The sequence below is a fragment of the Apium graveolens genome, chromosome 5, assembly GCF_009905375.1.
Source record: "Apium graveolens cultivar Ventura chromosome 5, ASM990537v1, whole genome shotgun sequence".
In the NCBI taxonomy this organism is placed as follows: domain Eukaryota; kingdom Viridiplantae; phylum Streptophyta; class Magnoliopsida; order Apiales; family Apiaceae; genus Apium; species Apium graveolens.
The window spans coordinates 234,284,187-234,296,917 of NC_133651.1; positions in this window are offsets into that span (position 1 = coordinate 234,284,187).

Genomic DNA, 12,731 nt, shown 5'->3' on the forward strand with positions numbered 1-12,731 from the left:
TAAATATAAATTAGTTGATTGAAATAATAGGCCTGATGCTAAAATAAAATAATTCTATTATTGATCTACACCATAAAAACTAAATTCAAAGTTAATATAATTCTTAATATTATTTATCCATTTTAAAATAAAATTAAAGTCTTCATAATTCGTTGGTAGTATAATGTAGGTTTAAAAGAGTGGGATAGTCGGGATCCGACCCTAATAACCGAAATATTAATTTTTTTTTGTAGATATGTGTGTACACTATTTGGGTTTGTATAATTACGGATTTTCTTTAATTTCTATAATATTCATACTATTTTAATAAAAAGAAACAGACCTGGTTCTGAATCCTCAAATTTCCTCTTCTTTCCCTTATTTTATCTTCTAGTTGCTTCTCTTTCTCCTTCAATAATCATTGATTTCTGTATTACTGCAGCATACGTTCGTAGCTCAAGAAGAGCTACTTGACTCCGAATCCATGATTTAAGTCCTTATCGAAACCTTTTTGCCTTCTCGGCTTCCGTATTCACGTACTCTGGCACAAACCTTGCTAACTCTGAAAATTTCACTTCGCACTCTGATACTGACATATTTTCTTGTCTTAACTCCGGAAATCTCAATTTTAACTGGTCTTGCATATATCTTGGTAGGTACTACTCTAGAAATAACTCTGTAAACTTCTTCCAGGAGATAACTTCCTCTTCCTGCAATGCTTTGGTAGACTCCCACCAATAGCTTGCTTGATCCTTGAGATAATAACTCGTGTACTTCATCTTTTTCTCATCTTTAACCTCATCTAGCTCAAAAGCATTCTCCATTCCTCTCAACCAGGACTGAGCTTTAATTAGATATGTTATTGCTACAAACTCTGGGGGATGAATAGATTGGAAGTGTTTGAAATTTCCAATTCTTGGAGGTCGAGGTTGTTGTAAAAGTTGGAGAAGTTGATTCATCATAAGGGTGACTTGGTTTTGATTCTGGTTCTGCTTTTGAGTTTCTTCTTCAGGGTGATTTGGTGAAGTAGCCATTTTTACAAACCTGATAAGCAATTATTTAGCAATACGATAGCATGGTATTTATATCAACAATAACTTTTTAAGAATAATGGGTTATAAAACTTTCAAATTTTAACCATTTGCACATGCAATCTTATTACTACATAATTCGCTCATCGGTTAGGGTTCTCACATGACAAAAGATTTCGGTATGGTATCACCATGGTATCAAGCAAGAATACTAGGTAAGCATGCTATAGGACAATTATAAAATTTTGAGGAACCATAATGAATATGCAAGGGTACGTAGATAGATAGTTCATAGATTCAAGGTACAACAAGTTTTAAAAATCAGAGTACAACAACAAAGCATGGTTAAATAGAGGAAATACTGGAAAATATCCCCATATCTACCCCTAACTTCTACCTAACTACTCAAACTACAACCACTACATCTAATACTAAGTCATAATATAAGGGGAAACCCGACTTCTAACCAAACATCCAAAGCCTATTGGCACTAAAAAAATCATATACTAAAGGCTCTATCAGATGTCCCATCTGAAACTCATATCACATCTAAACATGGCGGTCAAGAACCTCCATCATTAATGAAAGCATCCATCTCAAAAGCTTATGAACTCTTCGGGCCTCAACATCAACATTAGTGGAAGAAGGGCCCTCATCCAAATGCCTACGGGCAACCTGGTCAACCATCTCAATACGAACACGCCACTCGGGCTCTGGCACCAACTTCTGTAGTCGAGACTCACGTGCCATCCTATCTACCAGGGCTCTCAACTCGGTGTTGTGCAAGACATGTCTGTATAATAACAAGACTAAGTCACATTGACAAACCTAAGATTAAGTTGTATGATGATCTAAATCTATATTCTGTATTGTATTTCTTGAGTCTGTAAAAATGGTTAAAGGATTAGACTGGAGGATTTTTCTGTGAACAGATTGAAGCTAAGGAATAAACTCTGGAAGAAGATCAAACCATGATCATTCCTTAGAGAAAAATGTAGAAGCTTGGAGTTGAATGAAGTTGTTCTATGAAAAATGTTCTAAGTCTAGATATCAACAAGTCACAAATCAAGTTATATCGATAAGTCATTCAAAAAGTCCAGAATAACTTTTCGAGAAGTCCAAAATGGCTTATAGTGTAGTCCCAGAGATATCGACAAGTCATTTCTACATGTAGAGAACTCAGAGATATCGACAAGTCAAATGAAGATGTGAAGGATTGGAGATATTAACAAGTCAATTTATCATATAGAGATTTCAGAGATATCGATAAGTCAAAATATAGATATAGAGATCTCAGAGATATCGACAAGTCATTTCTACATGTAGAGATCTCAGACATATCAACAAGTCATTTCACATGCAAGGATATAGAGACCTCGATAAGTCAAGTATACCTATAGAAAAGTTCAAGATTCAAGATTATCAGTCAACAAACAATTTATGTACTTGATTGAAAAGTCTACAAAGTAGCTGGAAGAATATAGATCAAGGGCCAAGAATAACTGGACAAAGGCTGGCCACAGACCTGCAAAATTCTACACATATTTTCTAAGCTAGAAAAGGAAATAGAAAAAGGTTACTTTTAAAAATAGTTTAGTACATTTTAGTGCAAGTCTTGTAAACCCGTGCTGCTAGTCTATTAAGCATGCACGGGTCCTTAGTTCACAAATAACAAAACCAGATCTATATTTTCTTGTATTCTCTCAAGATAGAAGCTGAGTTCGTATTTTCTTAAGAACAAAGAATTTGTAGCAAGACAATCTTAATTAATAAAATTAAGTCAATTTTGAAAATATTGTGCTTGTTGATTAATTCTGTAAACATAATATCTCTACAATATTGTAACTTTAACCTACTCACTTCAGTTAGACTATACCTAATAGTCTAACTCAACTTTATATGAGTCTAACACTCTCACGATATATATATATATATATATATATATATATATATATAACCCAAAATACCCTTTTTATTCTAACTTGTCTCCGGGACTAGATCACGTAGCTCTGATACCAACTTGTGACGCCCTCAATCTCAGGGTTAAAAAATGAGGACCCACACAATATTAAACTAACAATAAATAAGCATAAACCCCGATTCACTATTAACAGGATCTAAACAAGATTAAGTTTATGACAAGACATAACTATCAACCAGTAAATATTATTACAACCCAAAATAATATATAAATTTACACAATTGATTCCGACTTGGAACCGACAGATAACCCATTGTATCTTTACAACTTTCCAATTAAAGCGCTTGCATACAACCTGTACTATCTGCTCTGGCATTTGGAAGCGTACGACACGGTAGGGGCCACCAGGTACGCTCTTACGAGCAATACGCCTAAGTCTGGCAATCTTCTCGCTTAACTACCATGATTAGAACAAAGTAAAATATATGAGCATAAAAAACTCAGCAAGTAACTATATGACAACTCTATGATGCAACAATAACAATTATCCAAATCACTTTTAAGGCATTCTACTTTAAATCTTTAGGTGGCAGATTTCTATTTATGGCTATGAAAAGGGTTATGAGGAAAGATTTGGGCTTTCAGGAATCAAGGCTCAAGATAGGGCGAAAGCCAACATTCATCATAAATCAATAGTAGGATCTCAGTGGATCTTTCAAGTGGAAAGCAAGAATCTATTCAACTCTGGGAATTAATTGTATGATTGATAATAATATCAGAGATAAGAATCAGGGTTCTCAAAGCTATACAATAACACAATTAACTCATCTTAATTCATTTTAAATCATTTCATTTTCAAGGAAGCAATTGCTAAGGAAATGTGTTCAATTTCTCTTTATAAAATGATAGGGTACCCTTGATTGGACTACTTTAACTTTCATAAATAATAATAATATGGGTGATAACCCCGTGCCGACCTCCATTTGGTCGTTAAGGTAACTATGACATAATTTCAGCCTTAAATTTGGACTAGCCCCGCTAGTCTCTTATATGACTGGACTAGTCCCACTAGTCTCTTAGGTCTCAATCCAATCCATCAGAAATTTATTTGGAAAACCTTGTGTTGGAAAAGAAAGGTTTGACTAAGTTCATTTTATATTTACCAAGAATATGAAATCATTCGGAGTCTTTCAAGTCAAAAATCATTCTTAAGTTAAATACAAGAATTCAAAGGAATTGAATGGATCAAAAGTAATCAAAGGTCAACGTTATGATCGAGATCAAATGATAACCAAAGTACGTAAGTTGGGGAATCAGAACAGTTTTAGAAATCACTACTGAATAAGGTATACAAAGAAAGGATTTAGGTAAATCGAAACAATATGCAAGGGAGTTCATAAAGGTTCTTATAAGGTTCATGAGAATTCAAGGTATTCAAAGGAATCAATAGGTAATCAGGATTTGAATCAATAGGGTACTATAAGGGTTTGAACAATAATCATATCAAGTCATTATAAGAACAATATCAGGGTGTTTCAAGGAATCAATAACAAGTCTGGCACAAGAATCAATATCAGGGTTCAAGAATCAGTATCAGGTTATCACAGGTGTTATAAAAGATCATTACTCTATCATGGCATCAACAATATCCTCTCTATAATCAATTTATACGAGTAGGCAGAGTTACTTTCCTGAATTCGCTTTCCTGTTTTATGGGGTTTGAGCTACTGCTACCTAGAACACCTTTCCCTTTCCTAGCCTGAATGCCTTCATGCTCCGAATCTATAATTCAAACAAAATTCCCTAATTAGAAACTTATTCGATACTCGACATTTCTTAGAACGTCTAACGATTACTCCTTATCGCAATACCCTATGAGTATATACTCGATCATATTCACATAGCACGTTATATGATATACTCGTATACTTTAAATCAAATAATCACCGAATCACATATTACGACGCAACCATATCACATAACATGCAATACCTTATACCCAAACTCTATACTTGAGTTATAATAACGATTGTACAATCCTATATCAAAAAGACTTATTCTCCCCTTCTTAGCCCACACAATTAGAACCAAAACTATACAATATACTCACCAATTCTTACTAACTTAACATGCATCCATATACCTTTACATGCACGATTTTAATTTAACATACAAGCCTCATTACAAATTATATCCAAGGAACGACTCCATAACGCTTATTAATCACCAAAAATTCGAATCAACAAGTCACCAAAACAATGCACCATTCGGCCCCCATCAAATACAACAACATGCAAGGACAATTTCACCAATTAAACTTATTTTAAACCAAATTCAGCAAGATCGATCCTTAGTATCACTTTCTTTTGAACAAAAACTAACCAAATTTGCACTTAAAGAATACCATCACATGCATCTATCAAATTAAGTTCACAAATCAATATAATCAAAACAAGTTCTAAGAACAATCATTAACAAGTCATTTAATCCATAAAAATTAACTTAATACTTTTAAAAATCAAGAATCCATTCGGTTTTATAGAAAACACCACATGCAACTATCGAAAATCGAATTTCAGTATTCTAGAGTTTAGTTTATACATCATTACTCACCACCGGTTCACCGGTGGTTTCACAGTGGTGCCCCCATTCGGGGGTTTCCAACCTTGAACCTCCAATTTTTAACCCCAAAAACACAGCAACTAACACATGCAACTCATATTCATCACATAATTGACAAAATCTCAAGTCAAACACTCTTAGGAATCAAGGACTCGACTCTCGGCTCAATACCGAATACAAACACACACACGCACACGCATGCATGCACCTACACACACATGCACATGATTTAAAGTATATATAGAATAAGAAAGGCGTTTTATGGAAGAATCCATAGAAATCAATGGGAGAAAGAGTTTGTACCGAGAGAGAAGAGAGGGAGAGAGCTTCGAGAGTGAGAGAGAGAGAAAAGATAGATGAGAGAAATTGAGAGAAGAGAGAGAGAGAGTGCACGGATGAAGAAAGAAAAAGAAGGGGGGAGGGTGAGATTATATATAAGGGGAAGGGGTATTTTAGTAATTAGCAAAGCTTACTTTCTTTTATTCTCTTTTTCTTTTTATTCTCAACCCAAAAATGAATTTGAATATTATATAGCTCTCTCAGAAAAGATGAAAATGGAAGGAATATCAATTTTAAAATATAGATCTCGAAACTAGATTTCCAACCATATTTTTAAAATAATTTTTAAGCGTACGGTTTATTTAATACGGATTTTACAAGATTGCACTCAAAATAAAATTATAACTCGATAAAATTATTTTAAAATACACCGATCACCAAATAATTTCATCTATTATTTTTAAAAAGTCTCTAGGACTATTTCGAAGGTAACAAAACAAATTCCACACCTTAACCATACTCGGATAATTTTATAAAAAATATTTAAAGGTTCAATAAACCTTATTTTAAATCAAATAAATCCCTTAAAATCATTTAAAAATAAACAAAGCACATAATCAAGCACATTCTCAAGCAATATCATGAATTCATATATCATGACTTACATTGAAACACATTCTATCATAAAAACTTTCCCTTTTTATTCATATTCACTTTTCGCGTAATGGGTCGCGTCTGGTCTAACAGCTTGACACTAAGCGTTTTCAACTACGCTTCTCAGTCATTCTCTTAATATCAACTGACATATCACTGGAATATAATACTCACCTAGACATTCCTATTTCATACAATAACACATAGTTCATCTTTAAATATCTTAATCTCTTTTTAAGACGGGTTCCGTTCTACCTGACGGCCCGACAACACAGCTTATCCCCTAAGCTGACTCATCAAACTGGAACGGGTCATTTTACATTCCCAGTTACTAATATACAAGAAGGACAATTAACCAGCAAAATCATATATATAATTACAACACAAAATTATACTTTATTCACTTAATCATGTCATGAAATTCCCAGTCGCTACATTTGGAAACTATGCATTCATGGCTCTTGAGCAAGGAGAATCATCCTCATCAAAATCAGAGGTACCAACTCTAACTACCATTGATTTAAATACAAGCCAATATAAAGAAACTATTGAAAAGATGAGTGTAGAGATGTTTCATATCCACACAAGCATGGTGGCATCTACTGAGGAAGTTTGTAGACTGTCAAAGATTAGTGAGAAGCTTGAGATTGAAAAATAAGAATTGGAGCTGCAACTTGTTGAGCTTGAAATGGTCAATCAAGAAAATGAATATGTAAAAAACAAGCTCAAGTGTGCAAGTGAAATTGAAGCAGTGATGAGGGGAAAATTAGAAAAGAATGAAGTGAATTAAAGTCTTTCAGAAATGTATCTCAGTTGGTTGGACAATACCATGAGAAGAACAAACCTTGTGCTAATGTAGCAATTGGTTTGGACTATGATTCCTTGAACAGTAACAATAAAATTGAAGGTGACAAAGGTAAGGCAATTGCAGATCAAGATGTCCCAGTTATGCTGAGAAAAGTAGATGCACCTTTGTTCAAGGCATGTGAGATTGATTTTAGGGAGGATGAGTTGATCATCAAGCAAGAACTTGTAGACGAGGACAGTAAAATAATAAATTTAGAAACCACACCAACCATTAAAGCTGAGAAGAAGCCCATGATCAATCAAGTTTCTAAGACACCAATCAAGGAAATCAAGATTGAGAATGCAGGAAGCCCATGGTCAATCAAGTTTATAAGACACCAATCAAGGAAATCAAGACTGAGAATGCAGGAAAGAAGAAGAAGAACAGAAATGGGAAAATTCGAGTGAACAAGAGCAATAACTTTGCATTTGTTACAGATGCTCCCAGGAAACAATGTCAAAAGTATGGCTCAACCAGTCACCTAACTCACCTTTGTAAAAAGGCTGTTAGTGAGCCAAAAGTAGGAGCATGTAAATACAATAAAGCAAAGGCTGAAGATCCCTTTTTATTATTGTGATAAATTTGATTGCATTTCATGTAACATGAAGGTTATGACAAGCTGTCATAAATTGAGAGTAGATCTCAAAGAAATCAATCTTGGATCTACAGCTAAAAGGGAAAATCCAAATCAATATTGAACACTATTCTTTTTGTATCATTATATTCTACTTTTGCAACTTCAGTTAACAAAAAGAAAGTACCCAACACTGCTTGGGTAGCTAAACATACTTAATCATCATTGTATACAGGGAAAAATAAAGAGAGTCATATGAATCATTGACAGTCGATGCTCCAGACATATGACAAGTGATAAGGCCTTGCTATCATAATTTGAGGAGATAGCTGGCCCATTGGTGACTTTTGGGGAGAACAATAAAACATTCACAAAGGGATATGGCAAGCTGGTTTCTGGGAATGTTGTCATTGAAGATGTAGCACTGGTAGTTGGTCTTGAGGTGAATCTCCTAAGTGTCAGTCAATTCATAGATAGAGGATTCAATGTTTCATTTGACAAAGGAGACTGCTCAATTAACAGCAAAAAGACTGGTGAGTTGTGTTGAAAGGAGCAAGGAAAGGAAGCTTGTTTGTTGCAGATCTATACTCAGAGAATAAGGATGGTATATGTTACTTCTACACCAGCATCCATTGAGTAAATCAAATTGTGGCACAAGAAACTCTCTCACCTGAATTTCAAGGCAATCAATACCCTGGTGAAAAAGGAATTAGTGAGAGATATGCTAACTCTGGAATTTTCTGAAGATGACGTCTGTGAAGCTTGTCAAAAAGTCAAAATGAAAAGGTCCGGTCACAAGAGCAAGATTGCAAATTCAAGAAGTGCACCATTGTAGCTTATTCACATGCGATATGTTTGGACTAGTCAATGTCTTGTCTATTTCAAGGAAGAAATATGCACTGGTAATGGTGGATGACTACTCAAGATACACTTGGCTGGAATTTATCTATTCAAAGGATGAAACTCCACACATTATCATTGAACACATCAAGAAGATTGAGAAGCAGGCTGAAGATCATAATTGTGTGAAAAGATTGAGGAGTGACAATGACACATAATTCAGGAATGCAATTTTAAATGAATTCTGCAAAGACAAGGGTATTGTTCAAGAGTTCTCATCTACAAGGACACCTCAGCAAAATGGGGTAGTTGAAAGGATGAATAGAACTCTATTTGAGGCTGCTAAAATAATGCTGCAAGATGCCAATTTGCCAACAAGTTTTTGGGAAGAAGCTGTCAACACTGTATGCTACACTCAAAATAGATATCTCATCAACAAAAATCTTGGCAAGTCACCTTACTCAATTTTGTCAAAATGGAAGCCTACTATCAAGCATCTACATGTGTTTGGAAGAAAATGCTTTGTGCTCAAAGACAACTCTGAATATGTTGGAAAATTTGACTCTAAAGTTTTTGAAGCAATTTTTCTAGGATATTCATTGAAAAGGACTTCCTACAGAGTTTATGTGCTTGAGCAAAAGAAAATAATATAAAGCACAGATGTGACCTTTGATGATGACAAGTGTCTAGACTTGGAATGCCTTGATGAGAATGAAGCTGAAGCCCTTATGAAAATCTAAATATTGATAGTGATTTTAAAGATGAAGCTGAGATCAACACAATCGACAGATAAAAGAAGAGTCAACCGAGAAAGTGAATCATGAGGATGAAAACTCATCTAATAAATGTTAGGGCGAAAACACGCGCTAAAATTCATGCAAGTATACGCATTCCCAAGTAGTATAAGATATAAATCAGATTCGTTCCCACATAGACTGGTTTAGGTTAAGTTCAATTTCTGCACCTATGCAACAATGTATGGTTATCGCTCGATGCTAAGACAAATAACAAATTGAGTTTTGATTAAACTAAGAGATTATACTAAATAACATTAATTAAGAGAATTGAGTTAAATTACTATATATGACAAACATGGGATCCTAAATTCATTAAATACTTCATTCAATAGCCTGTTTGTTCTTAAGTTTAGCATGTAATGGTGATGACACTAATCAGATAACACGAAACTAGTAAATGCCAACTTTCGTTGTACAAATACCCTACTACCAAGCATCCACAAAAGAGATAGAAGTTGAATAGACACCAATTATGCTTAGTCCTTATATGTCTATAAGAATTGAAAACATAACGGTTCAATGTGCAAGTTATCTATCGTGATTACATAGGGCAAGTAAGATGTTTAAAATTACCTATGAATCATGCATAACAATAACACATGAACCTATGCTAGCATGGAAATATCTAAACCTCTATATTCACTGTCGCTTCAATAGAAATTAACACACTATCTTATATGTTAGCTACGCACATAAGACGAATAAGCACAACCAATACTAGGTTATCATACAATCACCATACACCAAGATATTGAAACAAATTAACTTAAGAAATCCATAATTAAATCCTCTAGAACCCCACGATAACAATTAGTTCATAATCGAACTCATCATCACCATGGGTTCCAATGAAAGCATGATAATAAATAATATAAGAGTACTAGGATTCAAAGACAAATCAAAAACGAGCATCCAAGTATCAACTATATTAAAGAAAATATACGTCTTCTTCTCTGTAGCCTTCTCGTGCTCTCTAGGTCTTCTTATTGCTCTCACAGGCCTCCTTCTTGTTAAAAACATATTTTTATTGATATATATAGGCTTCTAGTCGTTTTGGGCTTCCAGACTCTCAAAATCAGACTGGAATCAGGATTATGTGAAAACGACCTGGTGCGGCCGCACGCTATCACAACGCGGGCGCGCTCTATTTCTGTCCTTCTGGCGCGGTCGCCCCATATTCCAGCGCGGGCGCGCCGTGCTACTGTTCTTTCAGCGCGGCCGCCCCGCTTCCCAGTGCGGGCATGGCGTGCTTCTGAATTTTTTCTCCAATTTCTTCTATTGCTTGTAAGTTGAGTTCCGCTTATCAGAATTCGATGATCCAATAGTCTATGCGAAGCTCTCGAGATCCTCTACTAATTGGGAATGGCCTTGACTTCAGATTCTTGGCTCTTTTCAGCATATATTTAATAAAATCTCCATTTATCCTCCAACTACTGCCTGAGAAGCAAAAACATAAAAACATATCAAAAATACCAACAACTTGAGTCCAAAACACCAACTTAAGCCTGAAATAAAGCATTCCAAGTAGATATAAAATCCACTCATCACACCCTTAAACTTGAATCGATGCTTGTCCTCAAGCATAAACAGACTCAAAACTACAAAACAAACCTAATGCATGAATGCAACTACATGAATACAACTAAATGATAATGCAATCGATCCCCTCAGAACCATAACCAACCAACAAGATAATGCCTCTAAGAATGCAATGACTCAAAATAGAGCTCTAATAAATCCCACAAACCAACTTACAAACCAGAAATATGCTTGTGTGGGATGCTTAACAGATATACTCTCGATACTAGATCAATAACCATAACTTGTTTTACATCAAAACAATCACAAGTTTATAACTAGAATAGAAGTTAAATGCAAAATGACTCACAACACCTCCTTTCTACTAGAGTTATACAAGGATTCATGTTATTATTGAACACATAACAAAGATGCTTACTTGACCGTGCAATGAATGAGGTCCCAAAAGACTTATGCAATAATACCCATATAGCGAGCATTAGGTTAGCGGATCCCAGACTTATAAAAGCCTTAGGTCACTAGGCACAAACTCCGCTAGAACTTAATAACTCGAGTATTAAAGAGCTCACTCTTGATCAATTATGCATAAACATATACTTTTTTTTCTTTTTTCTTTTTCCTCTTCTTTTTTTCAACAATTTCTGAATGAGTGTGTTTCACTCCATCTCATTCAAACCTAGACTACTCATAAAATTATGAGCCGGCTACTAGCCATTTAACGCCTAGCCTTACAACAACTAGCAATGAAATCCTGCTTTTCTCCAGTTTAAAAATCAGTGCTTTTACGTCATTACGAGAATATCACAAATTCTAAATATAACCAAGTGATTAAATCTCAACAACAAACAAGTATGATCATGATTTAGATCAAAAGCAACCCTATAAGACTTTGTGAAAATATTTGTTTCTGGCATGTAAATAAATTCATTAGGACTTAAACATCCCTCTATTCGTCATCACTACACTCACATCAACATCAACCAATCAATCAGAAATAGCTCAACCTAAAGGATTATGTTATATGCATGCAAATGCAACTACATGGACTCACACAATAACACAAACAAAAATACAAACAAATATGTCCTAAATGAACAATCATGCAAAAATATGAATGAACTACAACTAAACATGCAATATGAATCTATATGGACACACACAAAATAATCCTTACATTATCACCCCCAAACTTAAAATTTTCAATATCCTCGTTGAAGGTAATAATAAGGATCTGAGGCATACCTAGTTAGCGGGAGGATCACCCTCTTCGGGTGGAGGATCAGGTGGCCAATCAACCTCGACATCAGTGTCTCGAGAAATAGTACCTAGAGCGTGTGTCAAATCTGCAGCAAAACGACGGTGAATGTCATGCATGGCCTCCATAAGCCTAGTCATTCGCCTGTACTGCTCATCACCAATACTAGTCCTATCAACTACCTGCTACACATGAGAAGAACCCTCTGTAGACACTGGAGGATCCGTCCGGCCACTTTCTACATCATCAAAAATTTATCCCAACCCCTTATCATGGGGTGCACCTAAGAATGCATAACTCAAGTGATCTGGCAGTCAGTTGAGCTCAAGTGTAGGAGCTTCTTCAATAGATGTTTCAAAATGCTCCTGAGAAATTTTTAGCTCTGCTAACCCA